Source organism: Equus asinus, chromosome X, assembly GCF_041296235.1.
Source record: "Equus asinus isolate D_3611 breed Donkey chromosome X, EquAss-T2T_v2, whole genome shotgun sequence".
NCBI classification, from domain to species: Eukaryota; Metazoa; Chordata; class Mammalia; order Perissodactyla; family Equidae; genus Equus; species Equus asinus.
Window position 1 is genome coordinate 6,038,070 of NC_091820.1, and position 24,676 is coordinate 6,062,745.

A 24,676-nucleotide genomic window follows, 5' to 3' on the forward strand; every position below is an offset into this window, starting at 1 on the left:
TGCTAATATGCAATGGAAATTCTCAGTGGAAAGGGAAAGGAAAAAACAGAAGGAAGAATTTTCTAAAAATATTTCATCAAAGAATGCATTTGGGGGGCCAGCCCAGTGGTGGAGTGGTTACGTTCATGCACTCCACTTTGGCAGCGGGTTCAGATCCCAGGCACAGACCTACACACTGCTCATCAAGCCATGCCACAGCAGTGTCCCACATACAAAATGGAGGAAGACTGGCATGGATGTCAGCTCAGTGACAATCTTCCTAAAGCAAAAGGGAAAGATGCAACAGATATTAGCTCAGGGCCAATCTTCCTCACCAAAAAAAAAAAAAAAGAATGCATTTGGGCAGTTATTTTTTATCTATTTTTGAAAGGTGTAACATACTTTGGGAGGAGCTGATATAAATATGAATACTTCACATTCTTCTTTTTTTTTAACTGGTAGATGAACTCTTTAATCTTAGAGAAACTAAAATATGAATTACATGAGACCTTGTTATATGAAAAGTAATGGAAGGAAAGAATGCATGGAAGTAGTCCTGAAATATTTGCAGGTCTGTGGTGTCAAAGGTAATGAAGAGGGTTGAAAACATTCACCCGCAGGCAGTCATGTAGAGAAGTGTCTTGTCTCTTCCCTCTCCCTATCTCATCTTTACACCAATGCCAAGGGAGTTAACAGATGGACTGTGAGTACGGGTCTTGTCCCCACTGCCATGCCCTCCAGGCCATCGAGACCCCAAGTCCAGCCAGTACAAGGGTTGGACGAGAGGGAAGAGTTTTTAATTGAGTAAGAAACTTAAATTCAAGATGGACAGCACTAAGTCTTAATGACCAAATAAGAGTCTTTTAATAATAGAAATTAAATAAGATATCACAAAAGAGATCCTTAAGAGATTTCAGCATCAAATGGGAAAGACGGGTTCCATAGGTCCCCAGGATAGCTGTTATTAGAGGGGAAAAAAAGCAGTTTCATGTTTATTCCTCAGCAAACAGACTCCTTAGTCCCGCCCAGGACCCTCTGTAACTATTGCATGGTGAGTTCTCAATGCTTGGACGCTCTCAGTGTTCCTTCTCAGAGAAAACCCAGAGCAACGGGACTGAAGCTACAACGGGGAAAAACATCTTCCCAATGACCAGAACTGCCAAACACAGCAACTTGCTGACCCACGAAAGGTGGGAACACTGGGAGGGCAGGACGCCAGGCCAAGCCTGGATGGCCAACAGTGATCGCAGAGGAAAATTCTTCCACTGGGTGGGAGACCAGGTTGAAAACCTCTGAAGTCCTTTCCAACTCAAAGTCTATGAATTCCTCATTCTTCTTTGCTACACAAAATACTTCAAAGCATTTTGCTTGCTCTTAGTTAACCTTGCCAACAAAAGCAAAGATGATGTGAATGATCCAAAAATTCTCCACGATTTGACTTCTACACCATGCCATTTTCTGGGTGCATAACACTAGCACTGGTCTACTTTTCCTTTCAAGGACAGTCTCAGTTACACTCAGGCTTAGTTAGTGAAGGCAGACCAGGGAGGTCTGAGCTTCCTTCAGAAGAGCCATGCTGTGATAGAAATAACGTATGGAGGCAAAGCCACAAATTGAGCCAGTGGGAAGAAACAGTTTCATGTATGTGCTTTTCTTCTGTTACTCTCTTAGCTTCCTTTAAAAATACTGCATGGCTGGGGCCAGACTGTTGGTGTAGTGGTTAAGTTCACGTGCTCTGCTTCGACGGCCTGGGGTCCGCGGGTTCAGATCCCAGGCGCAGACCTAGGACCACTGGTCAAGCCACGCTGCAGCAGCATCTCACATAAAAAACGGAGGAGGACTGGCACAGATGTTAGCTCAGCGACAACCTTCCTCAAGCAAAAAGAGGAAGACTGGCAACAGATGTTAGCTCAGGGCCAATCTTCCTTACAAAAATAAATAAATAAATACTGCATGGCTGATCATTGAAAAGGTTTTCTGTTCCCTTTTTTTTTTTACCTTTACAGTTCAATTTACTATATAGAAATCATTTGGGTTTTATATTTTCAGTTAAATTCTGAATTGAGATTACAATATTGTAAAAAAAAAAAGATCATTACCTTCATTCAGTACTTTTTTAGCATATACCAAATTGAAATACATAAGTTCAAACTTCAGATTTACTGCAAACAGTCTCCAAATACAATACAGACATTTCTCAAAGTTACCATATCACTCACATGTGGTATTTGCAACTCTGAGCTGTTATACATGGAATAGCTTACCTATGGCAAAATTGAGATGCCATGAAGCTCAAAGTTGTGATAGTCAAGCCAAGGACTCCAAGTCATACCATCTTTTAAAAGGTCTCGCATTTCTGGACCACAAAGCACTACCTGTAAAGAAGGTTGGGAACGATTCCTCCTCCTTATTACAGTTAAAAAAAGTTGCACGGTAGCTTGGAATTTTGCATAAAATCCCATATTATACCTTGGAAAAGTCCAAGGGTAATTAGATGACAACAGATTTAGGGGGTCCTAAATTTTTTTTAATAGAACCCATGAAATTCAAATGGGCATTAATCAAATCAAAAAATATTAAGCACCTACTTGTTTAAGATTGAAATTTCTTAGAGATTCATGATCAATTTCTTTCCACCTTGAAATCAAGATGTAAAAACCAGCTATTAAGTGCATTCCAAACTTATGTAGCACAGGTAGAATTTTCTGTCCATTGGCACCAAAGTGAAGTCACATTTCCTCTTAGGAGACAGAAATTCCACAACTGAACATAGAATAAGTTAGGAAAAAATGACCCCTGTTATTTTATTACTTGTGATTCTGAGATCTAGGATTACCAACATACTAGCAGTGAACAACACAAATTCCTGGCAACAACTGTGAGGTTAGTGATGCTAACTCCCTTCCCTCAATCACCAGAAAATTTTAGTATTAAAAGTAATTTACTAAGCTGAACAAATGGGAAACAACAAAAAACTAGTAGCTAAAACAAAACAAACCCCTAAAGTTTGAAATCACTGCAATTGAGAAACTGAAAATAGGTGTGCTTCTCCTCAACCCCTCACAACTCTGAATTTAAATAATATTCCGTGCAAAAGAGCATCAGGTTTCTGGAAACAGATGCAGCCCTCCTTTAAGTTTTAGTGTGCTACAGAGTTTTCTGCAGTTTTATTTCCCTCTCCCTAATTTTATTCCAAGTATTTAATAGAATCTTCCATTTCAGCCAAAAGATTTGTGATTCAAAAATTTACTAAGGTACTCTATGCATTCTATCTATACAGAAACATCTACTAATGATTACAATTGGTTTATGCAGGATTAACATTTTTGGTGTTAAACTTGTTAAACATCATGCTTACTGCACATCTACTCTCCATAATGAATCTGAACTTCACAATGATTTACCAAACATTTTACTTAAATTACTAATTAAATAACTGAAAAATGTACTGAGCCAAACTGAACGTAAATGAGCTATAAAGGAAAATAACCTTCAAACAGTCCATATACACATCTATTTCAAAACTACCTTTGCTAGCTAGCCCCTTTCCGAAAGTTTTAGCCTGTAAAAACAGTAAAATCTACACAAAATTTTATTGCAATCATACTACCTTAGGTCAAATATAACAAATACTATGATGCAATTTTACATTTATTAAACTACAGTTCAAAGCACAAATTTACACATTCTAAATACGCTAAACCTATCTAAGGAAGTCACACTGCTCTTTCACTGACATCTGATATATCTGGGTGAAAGACATTAACTTTACAAGACTTTTTAACACGAATTCTTAGTATAAAAACTGTGTACTTGTATGTAAACGGTTTAATGGGGAACCCAATTAATGGGCTTCTATCTCCACTAAGTCATCCATTTTGCTGCATATTTTATTTTAAACGCTTAAGGGGATAGGACAAACTGGTAAGTTTAAATCTGGATGCATTATCTAAGTCTCCTAATTACCCCCAGTAAATTATAGATAAAAGCTGATTTTGTCTGGTCCCAAATAGCTATTATTAATAGTTTTGTTTCCAAGAGAATTAACAGAATAAGATTGTTTGAATTTTTTCCACATTGGAATGTAGACCAGACAAGCTTAACCTGCAACTTCAGATCTAAAGAAGGGTTAATGCCTGTTTAAGCTTCAGTGGAAAAGCTGTCTTCTTGGCTCAGCGGAATGCAAGAAGGCACAAAGAAGAAGTTCTTCATCATTGTGTCTGAAGTAACCCCAGCATCTTGCATCTCAGACCAATTACTAAATGACATTATGTAATAAATAGCTGGCCTCTGAAAATCATTAAAAGCAGATGGGTCATGGAAAGAATCTGCTCCCATGTTATCAAAGATAAGCCAATCTCCCTCATTCAGCTCAGGAAGAAGACAGTTTTCCATAATTTGATCAAGCTCATCACAGGATGGACCCCAAAGGCTGCTTGTAAACAGAGGCTCATCTTGCTTGTATTTCTTGGGAACCTCTGGAAAGGTATTTAAGTCCTCAAACAGTTTACTTGCAAAAGAACCATAAACACCACCGTTCATGAAATACATGAAGGCTGGCTCATCACTTCTGGTTTTTTCTACTCCACAGGATAATTTATCATTTTCAACAACTTTCTTCGCAATGATATTAACTGCAAGTGTAAATGCAGAAGACACATAGTAGCTTCCAGGTTCTGAAATTATCTTAATGCCAGATCCTTCAGGAAAGTAGACATCCAACACAGGGCTGATAACATGATTAACCTCTTCCAACTGAAATGCAGTTCCTGTGAAGCCTCCACCAATGTCTAACATGTTCATTGTGAGGCCAAATTCTCCAGCCATGTCAAACATACATCGAGCAGCAGACAGAGCATGTACATGTGCTTGAGATTCTTTGCAAGCACTTGAAACATGAAATTTAACCCCAATAATTTGGACACCAAGTTCCTTAGCACATTCCAAGAGATGCCTACAGTTCTTCGGGGTAGTGCCAAACTTCACGTTACCCTCTTCATCTCCAATATTATCTTCTGTTGCAAAACGTAGTAAGACCTTGGCATTTGGGTGATTACGTGCAATTTTCTTCAATTCAACTTCACTGTCACGTTATGATATTCATTCCAACTTTTGCTGCGTACTTTATCTGAGAGACTTGTTCGGAAGGACTTATGTAAATGATGTTTTCTGGAGATACACCCAATTCTTGCACTAAAGCCATTTCAGTTTTACTGGAACAAGCAAATGCAGTTCCAAGAGCTGCCGAGATCTCAAGTACCGCCGGGGCAGAGTCGCCCTTTACCGTGTCGAATGGCTGTATCTGAGCCACTACATTCTACCACTGACTGCGCTTCTTCACAATCTTTCCAAGATCTCCCACACAAAATGCATTTTTCCCTGTCAGGGTACGCTCATAAACATAGTTATCAATAACATTTCCAAGGTTTCTTCCTTCACCCAACAGGCCAACAGAGTAGTTTGCATCGTCAATAAATCCCTTCATCTCAGCTGTATTCCACAAAGCCGAAAGTCATAAACCAGGAAAAACAAGAGACGGGCCACTAAGACTTATGTCTGGGTCCTTAGACTATGCAACAAAATGGACAAGTTAGGAGATGGTACCCCCCTATCATCAGCTAGGTTCCCAGGGTAGCTCAGCGTTGAAGTCAACCTGCTCTCTAGACAGCACTTCTCCTAGGCCCTCTGGGTAGTTGTATACTTGGTCAGAAAGTTTGCCGTGAGATAACGGCCCAAAGAGTCGGGTAAAGCATCTTCTCTTTTTCCGTGGAATTTTTAAAGAGGGATGTCGTTACCTTGAGCAGAAATACCCAAGGCGGCCTGGGCCATGGGCTGCGCGGACGACGTGGGGGGAAAAGCGCAGCATCGACACCAGCTGTGCAGCAGTATCGGCGGCGGCTGAACGGGAGAAATAGAACAGCGCGGGGACAAGAGAGGCAAGGGCTGGGTAGGGAGAGGATTCGGCCTCGTCACACTGCAGAGCAGGAGAGCGAGAAAGGATGAGAGGAGGAAGAGAAAGCGAAAAAGGCAAACACCGCAACCCAGCGAAGAGCCAGAGAGTGTCTTTTTTTTTTTTTTTTTTTTTTTTTTTTTTTTTTTACTGTGGCACAAGTAAGGGTTTGCTAGTTGTGCCTTTGCTTTTATACAGCTAATTTAGAATTGCAAAAGAGCCTGCTCTCATCCTCCAGCAATGTCGGCCAAGACAAAAGACATACAGGTGACTGTCCCTGCAGACTACCAGATTCCTCTGTTTCAGTTCCAGACTCTCCTTACCCTGTCGTTGTTGTTTTCCTTATAGAGACTGGGTTCCTGCAGAAATGTTATATCCACAGCTTTTGTTTGCTCAAAGCCCTCCAGCATCACCCTGCGGTTTCCAGACATAATGCTACTGACTATTTTTCATTGTGTACGTTCACCTTTGTCTGCATTTACCCAGTCTGGCCTGCCTTCAGCACACGTTTGAAACTACTTCTCGCCCTGCCATTCAGTTCCTCTCTTCTTGACATGATGATTCACCTTTATCTCTCTCTGTATCTCTCTCTTCTCTGCCTTCCTTTTCACCAGAAGCTTATATCCCAAGCTATGTTTACATCAGAGTTCCTCAAACCTGTCACTATTGGCATTTGGAGCCAGATCATTCTTTGTTTGCAGGGCCTGTCCTGTGTATTCAAGGGCCTCCACCTACAAGATGCCAGTAACCACTGCCACCCCCCAGTTGAATCTCTTGATATTGTCAAATATCCCTCGGAGAAAGGGGCAGAATCACACACGCCCCCCCGATTGAAACCACTTGCCACAAGAACAATATGAAAAGGGCTCTTGGGATCCCCGCAGTGTAATTTTTAGGGAAAGCACTCACCCACACTGATGGACAGAGCCCTTGCTTAGACCCCAGTATGGGGCTCCCCAAGGCTGTGACTGAGAGTGTGACCAATGCTTGGAGACTGCTGGCTCTCTTCCTGAAGACACAGTCAGCCAGGCATCCCTCTGAGCAGAAAGGATGTGACATTTGGAGGTGATGATAGAGGAGAAGCAACCAGGGGTAAAAGGAGGAGATGGAGTTTGCACAGCAGGCAGGCCGGGGGAGGAGACTGAGAATGATTAGGCTAAGGCAGCACTGACCAGTCAGGTGCAAGATATCCAGGTCTGAAACAGAGCCACCTTTCTGGGAGCTACTGAGTCAGGAAGACATGGTTAGATGATCCAGGTTCAAGTAGGCTGGACCACAGTAGCCATGGCCAAGAACCACAGAACACGGAGCTAACCCACAGAAAACACTGCTTACACCCAGCTTCCAAGGCAAGGTTTGCTTCCCATGGAGCCTTTTTCATGTTGTTGTGGAATGTGGCCCAAGCCCAAAGATGAGTCAAAGATGACTGCAAGTGAAAGATGCTTTGTGGGTGCTGGGCAGAGGAGAGGGGCCTCACCTCACCTCCACCTCCTTGCTTATCCCCTGCCTGGCTGCCTCCACACCGGTCCTCACTCCCTTCCTCTGGAAGCCTCTTATCTGTTCATGTGTCTAGAATTCCAGCACCTCACACCACTCATGCACTACTCGAGTAAATTACCCTTCAGTCAAGATACCCTAGGAAACAAAAAAGCAGAGGATAGAGAACATTATGGAGCCAGGGAGTCAAGGGTATTCTCCCACTTGGGGTACTTATTTCCACATCCCAAAACCTAGGGTTAACTTTTTTACCTAGGATAACTTTTCTTTTACATCTAAGGCCAATAGAACCAATTTGTTTCCTTTCTACCTCCCTCTCCAAGATAAAAATGTAAAGTGCTTCCCAGTAAACAAGAATGAGCTACTTACTGATCCACGAGTCAACATGGATGGACGTCATAGACACTATGTTGAGAAGAAGCAGCCAGGCATAGAGGAGCTCACACTATCTGCTTCCACTGCATGACATTTTAAGGACATATGACACTAACGGACGGTGATCAGAAGACAGAGATTGGTGCAGACACAGAGACTGGGCAGGGGTAGGAAGGGGACAGTGGGTGCTGACCATGAGCTGGTCTTGGTCTAGGTTGGTTACAGAGGTGCAGACAGATGTAAGAGACATCATGCTGTACACTTAAAGGTTAGTGCACTGCATGCCCTTTAGTAAATTATCGCCTAGTTTAAAAAATTCACATTGCTTTCAGGTAACGTAAGATACTGACAACAAAAATAACACAGGAAGCATACTGCTTCCACGAAATCTCTTCTTTTCTGACCTCAGAAAAAGGCACAATATATTTGTCCTACATGTATCAGAAAGCATTACTAATCTTCTCAAGAGAGCACCCAGTTACATTCCCCACTCTATGACGGTGACATTTCAAACTGGATGATAAGACTTTTGTAGCCTTGTTGGTAGATGAGAGGCTTGCAAAAGGAAACAGAGCAAATCACCATGAGCAGCATCAGTGCAAAGCTTCTGCGGATGGCTGCCACCTGGAAACACAGCCTGTGTAATAAACATCCTAGGGGGTGTCGTAGAGCCTTGCCCCTGATGACAAACGGATACTTGCCTCAAAAGTCCACCAACGGATCGCCTCCAATGTGGATGCAGCGCTCCAGAGGGAGGCTTCAGTAGTACCTTGAACAAAGCCGCCCCGTAACGCGATTCACAAAGACAGCAGCATTTTACTCTCCGTGTCAGACACAGCCAAGGGAACAAATTGGCATATGTGAGTCTATCTTCTCAAAATCCCTGAGTTGGAACAGGATAGAAGGCACCTGCAGCTCATTAGCACTACAGAAGAGTGGTTTGTTCTTAAGTGGACATAGATTTGAGAAAACTGAGGGCAAGCTTAGACTGATCTCAAATCTGAAATTATGTGCAGGAGAGAGAAATCTGCCAATCGTTGATGCCAATCGTTCCTAGGCAAGGGTCTAGGTGTCCCCAAGTGTCCTCAATGAAAGGCCACACCTAGTTTCCACAGCATAACTGAATTAAGTGTTGCCCAAATGTGAGGCCTTGGGTGCTCCACAGATGCCCAGCATCTTTTTAGATAGAAGCCTCCTCTCTACACTGCAAGATAACTTGGGCTCTGATCCGTCACAGTGGTGGTTCTCAAACTTCAGCAAGCACCAGCTTCACCTCGTGGGCTTTTTCAAACTCAGATCCCCGGGCTCTAGCTCCAGAGCTTCTGATTCAGTAGCTCTGGGAGAAGGCTTAAGAATTTGCATCTCTAGCAAGCTCCCAGGTGATGCCGATGCTGCTCGTCCCAGAAGCACACTTAGAGTAGCTCGCATTAGGGCCGGTCCGCCAGAACCCAACGTGTCTCTCTGAGGACTGACTCAGAGCAGCTAAGACACCAGCCACCTTCATTCAAAGGACCTGAACCTGGCTAAGCTGATGGTTACTACCACCAAATGGGCTCATTTTTGGTGTTTTCTGGTGTCTGTGTAACTCCTAGCACTTGTCATGTTGCCACAGGAAGATGTAAGTAACTTGCATCTCGACAATTAGATGGCAAAACTACACTAGAGTCTGAAGCCTGTGTATAAAAAAGAGGGCCTAGACAACGAGAGTCATCTTTATGGCCATCCTTTTGGTACTCATGTTCTTGGATCTTTTTTTAATTTCATTTTTTTTTTTCAGCTGAAGACTTGGATCTACGAATACCAATATCTTCACTGTTTTGTTGTAGATATTTTCAGGGGTAATAATGTAAACCTCTTTTCAGCCTCCAAGTTGGAAACGAAACATGGATTCCCTGGAATAGCCCGTTGTCAGAAGTAGCAAGCACACTCCTCTGGCGAGGGTCTGCAGGCCACACAGTCTCCTCCCTGAGCTGGCTGGCAGATACAGATGCGCAAGCCAGGAAAGCAATAAAAGTATGAAATAGAGATATTAAGGATGCAAGGAAGTTGTTTACCGCAAATATTGTCTCCAAGTTGTCTGCACGACACAAGCCTGGCGCTACATTCTAAAGGCACCAGTACTAACAGGAGAAATTTTAAATGTCAAGAAAATTCAAAAGAAGACAAGGAAATGATTTTCAGCAAAGTCTCACAGCATCCCTTCGAAAAGCCTGAGGTGAAAATGAGAATTTCCTGGAAATTCGGCTGGCAATACGTTCCTACACCAACATTTTAACCCACTGCTCTCCCAATGCTTCTTACTTTATTCACTCCTGACTGAATTTCCCAGGTCCCTCTCCACTTATTTCCAGCTGTCACAAACACGGACTTTGGAGTCATAAAGTTCCAGGTTTGATTCTCATCTATACGACTGATTTAGCTGTGTGACCTTGAGCAAATTACCATCCTCTCTGAGCTTCTGCTTCCCTGTCTCTTAAATGGAGATAATAAAACCTATGTCCTAGGGGTCAAGAAAGATTAAACAAAGTATTCAAATGCATAGCATGCAACAAGGCTCAAAAACAATTTGTTAAATTTTATTTTATTGTGGTAGGACACAACACAAGATCTACTCTCTTAACAAATTGTTAAGTGTACAACAAGTACTGCTAACTATAGGTACCATGTTGTACAGCAGATCTCCAGAACTTAGTCATCTTGCTTAACTGAAACTTTATGCCCATTGATTAGATCCAGCAATCCCACTTCTGGGATTTTATCCAAAAGAACTGAAACCAGGATCTCAAGAAGATATTAGACTCCCATGTGCATTGCAGTACTATTCACAATGGCCAAGATGTGAAAACAACCTAAGTGTCCATCAACAGATGAAGGATAAAGAAAAGGTGGTATATAAATACAATGGAATATTATTCAGCCTTCAAAAAGAAGGAAATTCTGCTATATGCAATAACATGGATGAATCTGAGGACATTATGCTAAGTGAAGTAAGCCAGTCACAGAAGGACACATACTGTGTGATTGAAATATATTAACTAACACTTGGTCCCTTCCTGCCTTGGCACACTCCCACTGCTAAGATGGGCTGCCTGATGTCATCTAAACTCCAAAGTACAGAGTGAAGCAAACAAGCCTCGCTGAAAAAATCATTCCTTCACTAAGCCTGCTTGAGATTTATTACCCTCAACTGTTCCTTTGTGCATTTTTTTCTCTCCTTTTCTCCTAACTCCCATTTCTTCCTGACTTTTCTCCTTGCTTCAAAAATTCCCAGGCGCGAACTCCCATTTCTCTCACTGATCCTGGCTTATTCTTCCACCACCAACTACTATGCAAGCTACAAGCCCATCAGAACCACCAGGCCACAAAATCAGCCTCCTCCAGCCTTCCTGTCCCTGACGGCATGAGCAGTGTGCCTTGTCTGCAATGAGCCTATTGGGAGTTTGAGTGGAATGACTCTGGGTCTAAGAAAGGATGTTCACATTGATAGGTGTTCTAACCCATCAGCTTTTGACAAATGATAGAAACAAGAGCCGGATGGAAGGGCAACGGATACTGTCACCCACCCACCATGCCTACCCTGAGCTAGGAAGTCATGCCTTGGGTACTTGGTAAGTAGGAGAAGCAATTTAGAGAAGCATTGCTCCCACCCAGCTCTGCCTCATCACCATCTCCTAACCTGGCCATCGGTGCTGACTGTTCCCAACATAATACTCCTACCGGTTACCTTGAGAAGGAGAACTCCAAGCTTTTCTAACTCTGTTATAAACTTTTAAAGCTCTAAGTCTACACTGTCTAATTCTGGATCAATAAATGTTGAATGAGGACATAAATCTCTGGGGAAATTCATGCAGCTGTAATAACAACACTGCAATGATTAAAGATTCATAAATAAGAAAAAAATCAATTTGCTAGTCTCAAAAAGAGTTCTTGAGATACACTAAGGCTTTCATTTGAATCAGCCTAGTCGAATGTTAAATTATACTGGAAGACCAGAAATGTACATACGCTCGTCATAATATCAATACATCTCTTTATCTCACTTACTAAGAGGGCATGTAATCAAAGTTTGGAGACTACTGTTTTTAATTGCCACCAGGTTACCTACTCCTTCTCAATTCTACATCCTAGGATTTTAATAAATTGTTAGTGAACAAAGTATTCTAAAATCAAGGACAAAGTTGAACATTCTGGACTTGTCTATTTTTTTTCTTGAGGAAGATTAGCCCTGAGCTAACATCCATGCCCATCTTCCTCTACTTTATATGTGGGACACCTGCCACAGCATGGCTTGATAAGCAGTGCATAGGTCCGCACCCAGGATCCAAACCAGCAAACCCCGGGCCGTCAAAGTGGAACGTGCGAACTTAACCACTGTGCAACTGGGCTGGCCCCAAGGACTTGTCTATTTTTTGAGTCCCTCATTTCCGTGCACTGCCATCACTTATCTGCCTGCTATGGCCCCAGTGCGGGAGTCGGACGCAATCAATTTGCAGCTGGGACAGAGTTGCTGACTCACTGTTACATTTTTCAAACCATGCGTCACCCAATATTTCCATTATTTTCCCATAAGGTAACCATCCAGGTTCCTCAGTATAAGGAAACAAGCAGGAATACAGTGGTAATCAATTTTCCATAAACACTCCCAAGGACAAGTGTCCCAGCAATGTAAATTTCTTACATGCTAAACTTGAGAAAATCACATTGTTCAATTGAGCTTAAAGAACAATGAAACTCAACACTTACCATTTGAAAACACAGGAATTAAATATTTGGTGGTGACTCCTAAATTACCAACATTCATTGAAAAGCATAAAAATAGTTTCAACAAAAGCCTCAGAGAAACAAATGCTCTGCGCGGCCAGCTGTGGTAAGCATGCCCAGTGCTTCTAAAGGTACAATCCTATTTAGTTCTCACGACGATGGTAGATGGCAGAGCTGGAACTCAAATCCAAATCTTCTGATTTTAAGACTAGCAAATCTTTCTGACAATCAAAACCATCTGTATCACAACAGAAGTCACAAACTGAGTTTGCACCCATCGACTTTCCTTTGCATGGTCAGTACCACAGACAACGCAGAAGAGGGCACTGCGATAGGCAAGCAGTGGGCAGTCCATCAATGCTTGTCCTTTGCTGGTCTCAAGAGCCCAACTGAGTTTAAGACCCCTAAAGGAGACCAGCAGAGTTCCACAGTGGAGAAGGGGCATGGTCCATCCAAGAGAAGGATAGGTAGGGTTATTGAGATCCACCGGATGGACGTGAAGGAACCCGCAAAGGACTGACCTATAGAACATACTCACAAATATTAATTTCTTTTAAAAGACTGCTATAGAGAGCAGCACTTGGCCTTTCCTGCTTTTACGTCTATCTTCTGTAGAAGTGCTCTTCTCAAACTCCGTATGTTCATAATTTAACTCAACACTGCCTTACCTTCTGCATGGAGACTTTCTTGGTAAATGGCGCTACTATCTACACAGTTGGCTATCTTCCTAGATGCCAATTTGTTCTCCCTCTGATGGAAAAAATTCCAACCCATCCTTCAAGGTCTAGTTGAAATAACACCCATTTCATGAATCCTTCCCTAATTCTCCAACTAGTGGGGAACTCCCCATTTTCTAGAATTCCACAGTGCTGTGCAAACTCAATACATGGCATCTTGTGCTATAAATATTTCTATGCACATCATTTCTCCTTCTAAAGTGCAATCTCCTTTAAGTAAGTTTAAGCAGGAGAGCACAGTGATGTAGGAAGAGCAAAGGCTTTGGAAGCAGGCAAGCCTGGGTTCAAATTTTGACTCCCCACACCTGTTGGCTCTGACTTGTGCTACGCAGGTAAATTCTCTGAGCTCCCGTTCCTTTGTTTGTAGTGTGGTGAGAGTCTTTCAGCAAATGAACGTAAGGCACTTAGGACTGCTCCATCTCCCCGTACGCATACACCTTGTACCCAATAAACAGTGAAGCAATAAGAAATCAATAGATAAGCATGTGTTTTCTCCCCCAGCCACAGGGGAACTCAACCACTTGATTCCAAGGCCACCGAAGAGCGCAGTGGTTAGCAGATGGGAAGAGAATGGCAGAGTCCCTGGAGATTGAAGGCGAGAGTTCGACAGCGCACTGAGGAAGATGAGCAGTGTGGCCGGAGAGCAGTGAAATCCAACTCTATCCAGCTCTGGAGCCCAAGAAAGAAAACCAAGCAGTTAATACCTGGTCAAAAGTGGTAAATAGGAACAAAGTACTGACACATGCTACAACACAAATGAAGCTTTAAAATATTGTGATCAGTGAGGAGCCAGTCACACAAGTCCACGCAGTGTATGATCCCACTTATAGGAAAAGTCCAGAACAAGTGAGTCCACAGGGATAGGAAATAGAGCAGTGGTTACCTAAGGCTGAGGCAGGGGGGCTGGGGATTAACTGTAAACTGGCAAGAGGGGTTATTTTAGGGTATAGGAATGTTCTAAATGGAATTGTAGTGATGGCTGCACAACTCAGAAAATGTACTAAAAATCATCCAATTGTACATTTAAAATAGGTAAATGCAATGGTATGCAAATTATACCTGAAAAAACTTGTTAAAAATACAAACACAGGAAAAAAAAGTGGTATGAACCATCTCACCACTCCTAAGACATATTCAGATTTGCGTCATATGTAGACCTGCTCACTTCGCCCCAGAATGTTTTTAGCAATCAAAGAGAATGATAATATGATAAGATGAAATTCTGCATTTGCAACAACAAAACGCTCGCTTTACATTAGGTTTAACAATCATCACACCAACTTGCACCACCAATATTCCAACGCAAGTGTTGCTGGCAAGGTCCCTTTTGATCGTGTGGACCTCTTCCTCTTTAAAATTCTGCTTTCTGCTCATGTCATGAAATCACTGCTTCAGAGTCCTCTTCCTTCCTCTCTAGCATTCCTCCTCTGTCTCCCACAAGCACTCCTCTGCTTTCACTCATCCCTTCAGTGTTGATGATTTTGAGCATTGCATCTTTAATTTCTTTTCTTCTCACTCTGAGTACTTTCCACAAGAGATCTCATCCATTTTATATGTTCATAGCTCTCAAATATATATCCCATCCCAGATCTCTTATGGAGCTTTAGGGCCATAAATACAACTGCACCATGGACATATTCATGTCAAACTCAATATGCCCCAAAGTGAACATGAAAGACAGGTGTTAAAGTGGCATCACCCTCCACATTGGGTCTGGTGCTAAACTCCTGTTTATCCCTCACTCCCCATCAAATTACTCAGCAAATCTCTCTAATCCATCCATTTTCTCCAACCACGCTGTGTCTGGTACCAACCACATCTTGCCTTCCATCTGGTGTCTCAGATTTTAGTCTAGATATCCTAGAATCCAAGTTAGATGAGTGGTCTACCCAAAACATTGATCTAATCATGCAGCTTCTCAGCTCCAAATATTTAATGACCTAACACTACTTGCAAGTTCCTTTATTAACTTTCCCTTTGCTTTTCCCCAGCGTCCCTCCTGCTACCTACTCACGAGCACCCTTCTCCAGCCTTTCTGAGCTGCTTGCCATTTCCCTAAGGCACCACGCTCCTTGCTGCATTTACATGAATTATTTCACGTGCCCTGACAACCTTACGTCTTCCCTTCTCCCACTGAGCTAACTCCTCCTAGTTCATCAAGACCCACTCAGCATCAGCATTACCTTCCCCTGTGATGTTCTTTGACACCCCCAGGCTGGATTAGCTTTCTCATGCCTCTGCATCCTTCAGCACCTTGGGCATTCCTCCTCCCTCTGTTTTTATTGCCTGTTCATTTCTCTGACTCATTCGCCAGATTGTGGACACCTTCGGGGCAAGGACTGAGTCTTTCTTCTCTGTATCTTCAATGCTTAAAGCAATGCCTTCTCACAATAGACACTCGACAAATCTTTACTGAAGAAATGAATGAGAGTTTTGCCTAGATGCATCAAAACCAAATAAAGTGCTATTTTTTTATTTCTCTCTCTCCCAGGTGTTGCCTTTCACATAATTACAGATTGTTGTATCATTCTGAGTTACAACTCCACCAAAACACATTGACTCTATCTTTTTGATCTTCCATCACACGTCAGTCCTTAAATTTATTTCATCATTACTCTTTCCAATGAACTCTCTCCAAGTTGTGTCTTTCAGCTACTAAAGGATCTAAGATATTTATCATGATATTTCCTTTTAATCTCACTGATTTCTTTCTACAAGATATGGTAGCCTTGAAGCAAATCACAAAATCATCCCAGAATATAACATTTCAGAGTTATTTTTCACTGATAAAAGTGAATCTAGTAACCCGGATTGACTGTATTTTTCAAAATTTAGGAGCATGGACAGCTTTATTTACCCCTTTGTGATTATCTTGACAGGAATTTTTGTTACTAATTAGGTATCATTTACCTAGAATAAAATTCCATCACAGGTGGCACATCCACAAGTAGTCCCAACGTTATGTACACAAGAAATAAAAGCACTTTGTGTTAACCCAGCACAACAAATAACTAGAGGTTTGATCAGAAATCAGATACCAGCAGCTGAGTTAAGAAAGGAAAACTAATTTCAATCCTCATGTTTTTTAAATAAAGAAAGTATGACTCCCTTAAAACCACACTCCTTAGAAGAGCAGATTTTCTGATTTTCTTGCCTTGATAAATGCTACATCTTGGATGAGGTTTTTTTTTTTTTGCTGTTATTCATTATTTCTAGAGACTTAACAACCATCAACTTTTTTCCCCCGAGTAGGAAAAACTACAGATATGTAATAGCCTCAAGTAGGTCTGTATTTGGATGGGAAAATACAGAGATGAGAAAGCGATAGCTTGAACAAGGGTTTATTTTTCTCACATAACAAGAAGTCGGGGTTTGGAGGGGGAAGAGTGGACTCTGCTCACCAAGGACCAGGGCTTTTCCCGTATCCGCCTCTCCACCCTCAGTATCTTGTCCCTGCCCATCACGGTGGTGGCCTCGTGGTCACAATGGCTGACACACATCCAGGCATCCATGAATAAAGAAGGGAGAAGGGCCCTCCATGGAGTCTTCCTCTTTTTATCAGGACAGCAAAAGCTTTCCAACACCCCACCTGGCAAATACCCACTCACATGATACCCAGCATATCACAACCCAACTTTTTTTTTTTTTTTTCTTAAAGATCGGCCCTGAGCTAACAACTGTTGCCAATCTTCCTTTTTTTTTTTTTTCCTGCTTTTCTCCCAAAATCCCCCCAGTACATAGTTGTATATTTTGGTTGTGAGTACTTATAGTTGTGGCATGTGGGACGCCACCTCAGCATGGCCTGACGAGCGGTGCCATGTCCGCACCCAGGATCTAAACCAGCAAAACCCTGGGCTGCCGAAGCAGAGTGCACAAACTTAACCACTTGGCCACAGGGCCAGCCCCACAACCCAACTTTTGAATAATTCATAGTCAACTGGTTGGTAATCTAATCATGGGAGTGACAGCCCATCATCTTCAAAGGCTCTGCCTATGCTCAAAGGTCGGGGGTTACACAGGGTACATGTACCACAGGGGTGGGAATCTCTGGGACCACTTAGAACTCTGCCCACCAAATCTCCACTTTCTTCTAACAACCGCAATATCCAAACAGAAAACATCAATGTCTGGCTCCAAGCTCCAAGCCCTTTAGTGTTCTCGGCAGCAATTCAAAGTCACAAGTCATGCATTACGGATCCCTTCTGGCAATGTCATCTGAGTCCATGTGAATCACCAGAAATGGGAAGCTGTGGGGGTGTGGAAGGCTCTGGTACACTTTCACAGGACTTCCCAACAGCATTCCATGGAATGTTGAACCCTACAGGGGATGGTCACCTGTTACAGTGATAGAGAAAGAAGTAAGGAACTTGGGAAGGAAGGACAGAAGGAAAGAAAAGGGGAAGGGAAGGTGGGAGGGAAGAAGGAAGGACTAAAATAAACTTAGAAAACCCTATCTAAACAATCACGTTTCCTCTCTCCATTTATTAAACACAGGATTAAGCCAAGAACTGGGTTAGGTGCTGGGGTTACTGTGGAGAACAAGTGAGCACTCAACATGCCCTCGGGGAGATTACATTATGACGAGAAAACTGCCCACCCCCCAGAAAGTAACTAACGAGTAAAACGGTTACAGATTTTAATGTGTGCTGTCAAAGAAACCACGTGCTGCAGGAGAAAACACCTTAAATCTTTCCCTTGATGCACTACTGTTCATGGGCTAGCAGGCACCACCTCTTAGCCTTATCTATGGGCTATACATTCTGCAGAACACGGTTTAGGAAACTGCACTATTTCATGTCAAAACTGGATTAAGATCTCCAACGCCTAGCTCCCCGTGGGCAGCCTCAGACTTGGAGCAAGGACCCCCAAGAAGGACAGCTTTTCCTTCAGCGGCTGCTAACAGGTTTCCTATCTGCAGGCGTCTCAGCAGATGCCCTGCCAGGCCTGGGTCTTTGCAGTAGGTACAGATGCAGCCCTGAGGGGGTGCTGATGTGTATTTTTATTCCCTCCCCCCACCCACCCACCGCCCCCGATAGGGAGTTTCTTCTCCTTGACTCTTCCAAGTCTTTTTATTTTCTTTTCTTCCCTCTGAAATCAGGTATTCCTTTCTGGGTATGGAAACTGCATTCTTACCTAAAAGTGAGAGCCCAGATTTCCCTTCTCTTCTAGCAAGGAGACCAGTTGCATATGGAGCACGTGTGCGTCACATCTGTCTCCGGGGGAGAGCGAGCATAAGGCAGGCACACTCGGCAGACGCCTTCCTGCTGACACTCCCCCAATAGAAAGCCTATCAACCTTCAGTGCCCAGACTGCAGAGAACATTCGCATTTATCAAGGCTCCATTTTTGTTGTATTTTAGGATCCCTGTTAGTGTTTTCACGCAGATCTTTGATTTTTCAAGAACAGAAAACTCAGGTTCAGTGGAAGGTGGCTTTATACGTGTGGGCTCTCAGCCGCACTTGCCTCGCTAGTGGCACTCCTATAGGCATGTGTGACTCCCCTTAAAAAATGCCCCTTTAATTCGCCTGGGTCAACTACCCCTCGCCACTCCTGACCACCCCCAGATCCTGGGGCAGCATGTAGGTGCGGTGGGGGATGACACACTGCTGCTAGTTCAGTCTATCCAGGAACTTCTCTTCAGAACAGTCCTCTGCTCCTTTGCTAAGCTTAAGACCTACCAAAAGATCGCAGCAATGGAAAAACTCATGGGCAACACTGCAAATGCTAATTCAGGGAGGAAAGACGGGCAGGCAGCCTTTCAGAAGACTTTCAACTTGACAGTATTATTGCAAATGATCTTACTGAAAAGAGAGGGTAACACGCCCACTGTGGTTGCAGAGTTAACTCATAATGAGCTCCAATTTTAAAGGAATGTGAAGAAAAGCTCGAAGGAGGAGGCTGCGAATTGAATAGAGAAGAGTAGAGCCACAAGGAGCTAAAGCTTACAAAGTGCCCCCACGTCCATCTAAAAAGACTGCCGAGTATGGGCCAAGAAGAGTCGGAACCAGGAGGGACAGATGCCTTGCGTGGTGTAGACAGCATGACACTAATCGAGCAGAGCAAGGAAATGTTTGGCGTTAAGGAGAATAGTTTTAAGTTATCTATTTCTCTGTAATAAATTACCTTAGTGTCATAAACAGTGTCTTAAAATAACACCCATTTATTAGCTCACAGTTTCTGTGGGTCAGGAGTCCAGACACGGCTTAGCTGGGTCCAGCGCTCAGACTTCCACAAGGCTTTTCTAGAAGGAGTCAGTGGTCTGCGTTGTCCGGAGCTAGGGGCCCTCTCACAGGCTCACACAGCTGTTGCCAGAATTCAGTTCCCTGCAGTTGTAGGAGTGAGGCCCCAGTGTTCTCACCGGCTCAGGCACTGGCTACGTGGCCCTCTCCTAACACGGGAGCTAATTTCTCCAGCGCCAGCGGGAGAACCTCCGTCCAGTCTGCTACAGTGGAGTCTTCCATAACGTAATCAGGGGGACACACCATCATCTTTGCCATATAAGGGAACCTAATCAAGAAAATGGCATTCACCATAGTCATGGGTCCCACCCACACTCAAGGGGAGGGGATTGCACAGGGTGTGCACAAGAGGCCATGGTGCTCTTGGGGGCTGGTTTAGGATGCAGTGTACCACAGCTAAAAAGGAAGACATGACAGGTAAGATGGCACCAAAACCAAGGATAGTAAAAGAAACATTCTAGACTCAGGTGAACATTCTAGGTCCATTAGACTACTGAAAGAATGTACCAAAGGAACTACAAAGAACCACCCTTTATAATCCTGGACTACAGGTAAGTTTCCAAAAGTCTAGTTGCCACTAACTCCAAAAGAGAAATCCAATAGACTTAAAACCAAAGTCTCATGAATTAATTATTAATTCTCTCCCCAAATCTCAAATACGTTAGACAGATTTTTGTAAGCCCTGGCAAATGCTGTGTTGATTACCAGGAGCTGGTACTGATTCACTAAGATGATTCATTATTTCAGTCTAACCTGCTCCTTTGACAGAACTATTTGGAGAAAATGTTGACAATACGGTCCCCTTTGAGTGTTAGATATTCAGAGAGGTGCTCCTTATGGTGAAAACAAAGAAATACTATCTGAAATAACGTGCTCACTAGTTGATTTTGTAACTGCCGTATCCAGGAGCAGGTCAACTCAAGTGGGCTGGATGTTAATCTGAAGAATGACATCTTGCAGTGAGACAAAGCACTCAGCACTGGCCCACTCAACATTAAAACTAATATTTTGAAATGTTTGTGGATTGCCTACTTTGGGAACACTGGTCCATGAAATAAATCATAGACTGAAAATTCAACACCATCCCTATAGGTTTAACCAATGAGCAACAGTTGACTCAGGTGAGCATCAGTATCACGTACTGTCTTGCATTTGGTTGACCTTTAACCCCATAATATTGAACAGATTACAGGAAACTCCTCCACGTGGGCTCAAAACCCCCCTGGGAAAGTGCAATATGAGGAACCCCTGGCTTACCATCTTCCTTGTGATAAACACCACAGTTCTAGTTGTCTCAACGCCCACTATTAACAAGAGCCAGAGAGTTAGAGAGTTACAACAGCCTTTTTCTTACCTCTCAAAGAATATTCTCTGTATCACCTGTGCCCCACAATATTAATAGAAGATAAAAGGTGGGTAAAGTGTCTCACGGTCATATATGTGTGGAAAAGACATGGTCAAATGAAGTTAAGCAAGTTTCTTTACTATGAGCCTTTAAAATGTCAGTGTGTTTTTTGAATATCAAAGAGCGGACAATAGTTTCACAGAGAATCTCATGCAACTAGATTCTGGAAAATCTCAGGAAAAAAATAAATCATCACAGCCTCAGGCTGTCCTAATTAATGTGCAATGTCTGTATTTAAAAAGCTAAGAGTTAGGGGCCGGCTCCATGGCCAAGTGGTTAAGTTTGTGCGCTCTGCTTCAGTGGCCCGGGGTCTGGCTGGTTCGGATCCTGGGCACAGATCTACACACCACTCATCAAGCCATGCTGTGGCAGCATCCCACACAGAAGAACTAGAATGAGTTACAACTAGGATACACAACTATGTGCTGGGGCTTTGGGGAGGAAAAAAGAGAAGAAGATTGGCAACAGATGTTAGTGCAGAGCCAATCTTCCTCACCAAAAATTAAAAAAAAAAAAAAAAGCTAAGAGTCAAAGTGTCATATTCCCTGGATACCAGACTTCTGGACTGCTGAGTTCAGTTCCGGGGGCCCAGCAAGTTCAGAGTGACTCTGGCCAACCAGAGCACACCCAGAAGGGAGAGATCAGATGAAGTGGAGGATGGTTGCAAAGAACCATGCCCCTCCCTGTGTCTTGCCATATCTGGTATCAAGTTGCCTTGCTCACAAGAGTTTTGTTTTGTTTTGTTTTGTTTGAGGAAGATTAGCCCTGAGCTAATTACTGCCAATCTTCCTCTTTTTGCTGAGGAAGACTGGCCCTGAGCTAACATCCATGCCCATCTTCCTCTATTTTATAGATGGGACGCCTACCACAGCATGGCTTTTGCCAAGCGGTGCCATGTCCACACCCAGGATCTGAACGGGTGAACCCCAGGCTGCCGAGAAGCAGAACGTGTGAACTTAACTGCTGTGCCACGGGGGCGGCCCCGCTCACAAGAGTCTTACGAGCCACAGAGAATGAAGCCGGGAGAATCCTTTCCTCTTTATGGTGACACCTAATGACTCACTTTTAAGCAATCAAATTTGGCAAAAGTGATGGGATGGCACTTCTAAGAATAGGTTACAAAAGTCTGACTGACATAGAGACAGAAAGCAGAGTATGTAGTTGCCTAAGTAGAGTATGACGTTTCTTTGGAGGGTGATGAAAATGTTCCAAAATTGATTGCAGTGATGGCAAATATACTAAAAAATTACTGAAGTATACAAATTAAGTGGATGAACTGTATGGTATATAAATCATATCTCAATAAAACTGTTAAGAAAAGAACAAACTGTGACTTCCATCTTGCTTGTGCTCTCTCTGGATCTTCTCAATTCCCCCGCGCCCCCCCCCCCCCACCGGGTGAAGCAAGCTGTCATGTTGTGAGCTGCCCCCTGGAGAAGCCCACATGGCAAGGAACTGGAGGCCCTTCCAGACAGCAACCAGCAAGGGACTGAGGCCCTCAATTCTGTAAGCCTGCAAGAAAATGAAGCCCGCCCACAGCGCGTGAGCAAGTGTGGAGCAGATCCTTCTCCAGTCAGGCATGGAGACAGCTGAAGCCTGTGAGAGAGCCTGAAGCAGAGAAGCCAGCAAAGTCACCCCTGGCTTGCTACCACACGGAAACTGGAGACAAAGCCCTTAAACTGGAGGCAATTTTTTCCACAGCGACAGGTAACTAACATACTTCAGTCCCTCTGTCCTCTACTCCATTGCCTGTTCTTTGCCAGATGCCTTTCCAGCTTCCAGACAGCCTTGCAAAAACTGTCCAAGGTAAGGCTTCATGCTGGACAATTCAGACCGTTCCTGCCCCCAGGCCTTGTCTCTCACCATTTGCCTCTCCTGGAATGTCCCTTTCTTGCTCTTCAACATGCCTATGATGTCGCTACCTCCTTCCAGCCCTCATATTTTCTATTAAATACAAAACCTACCTCCCAGCCACCCCTCCCTCTGCCCCAAAGTGACTTTTCCTGACTGGAAATTTCCTGGGTACAAGTTTACTCATTGATCATCAATATCTTATGCTATCTTTTAGGTGTAGTTGACAAAAAAGATTTCTTTTAAATCATTTTTTAGGAAAAAAGATGTTTGTTTACTCACAAAATTCATATTTTTGTATAAATTTTTAGATTTACATTTATTTTATTTATCCTTTGCTTCATGTCAACTTTTATTTGCCCTTCTTCAGTATACTATACACTTAAGTATACTAGCTATTTCTTAGCTATAAAAATATAGTGAAGGAATCCTCATTTTTGTCTGAGCTTTATTACATTTCATTGTATTTTTTCACATACTTAAACTCACCCTTACCCAAGTGATGTTAATTCAGAATTCCAATAGTCTATTATGCTGTAATACTGTATTTACTTTTAGTTATTCACTATTTCTGTGCAGATTTTTCGTTCCCCAAATCCCTTTTGGGTTCAGCCACTGTAGCCACTGCATCATCCATCTTTCAGATCTTCATGGACGCCCTGCCCAGTACCTTTAAACTGATTTGCACGAGATTTACTACCTTTCTTGGCCCTGGGAAGTTACGACAGCTTTTAAAGTCCTCAACTTATTGCCAGACATTTGGAGCAAAGGAAAATTAGTTCTAGTTTCTGGGGGCTCCAACTCACACAAACTTCATTTCATCCAAGGTTCTTGTTTCTTATCCTTGGATGAGATGAAATTTATGTGAAAATGTTCTTATAGATAAATAAAGGCTGATGTAATAGAAAATAAATAGTGATTGAATACACTAAGAAGTTAATAACAGGAGGAAAACGTCAAGAAATCTTTTCCAGGCTAACACATTTGAAGGCTGGCCAAGGTCATCATTAACTAGTTTTGGACTTCTCTGTCTGCTGTTCAAGGGAAGTGATTTACATTCCACTCCCATAGAGCCACATGCTCAAGTGGTCTACAATCTGATTTATACTTTGAAAGCTCAGATCCACTGTACTAGAGATTGTTTGATATGCTCTAATATAGAATACATCTTTAGAAAGCAGTTAATGAAATTTAAGAAAGTATAATTTGAAAGACAATTATATTCACTTATTTTTCATAGCTGATGTTTTCAAAGGCTCTGGCTTATAAAATCATCTATTCTCCACAAGGCCATCCACTTAAATCCACTTTACACCCACATTTCTTAAATAACAAATGAATATATATACATAATATAGTAACCATTTTTGTTCATCTCCAGTGTTTGCCTATAAAATAGAAAATCAGAAGAATAAACTGGCTCTTTTGCCAACGCATGCATGCACACACGCACTCAAGTGCTGACTTTCCTCTCAGAAAAATCTCCTCAGGGTTGAGAACACAACATCTCCTGACTCATCAGCTTCTGTGTCTTATTCTCGGTGACCCTGAGCCGAGGGTGTCATGGTAAGGAGCCATCATCCTTCAAGAGAGATGAGATCCTTCTGGGCTCAGGGAAACTGCCCTCTACTTGCTTTTGTAGAAATCAGTGCGAGACTTTGCACTGTTTTCTTTCACATGTTGCTTCCTTTAATGCGCATGTCATTTCATATTGAAAAAGTGAAGAAAAAGAATTCAAGGTTCTCCCTAGATTCGACCTCTCCCCGCAAAGGGAAAGCAACTGAACCCACTGCTCATAATCTGGGCATTCTAGAAACTCTTTATAGCTCCTGCTGAACTTCACGAGAGCAGCCTTGTCGCCTCTGCTGTCCTCCCATCCCCT

General features: G+C 42.9%; 1 pseudogene; it reads right to left on the minus strand.

The window, feature by feature from the left end:
• Positions 1–3,628: 3,628 nt before the first annotated feature.
• Positions 3,629–6,023, minus strand: LOC106822726 (antizyme inhibitor 1 pseudogene; annotated as a pseudogene).
• Between the last annotated feature and the right edge of the window lie 18,653 nt (positions 6,024–24,676).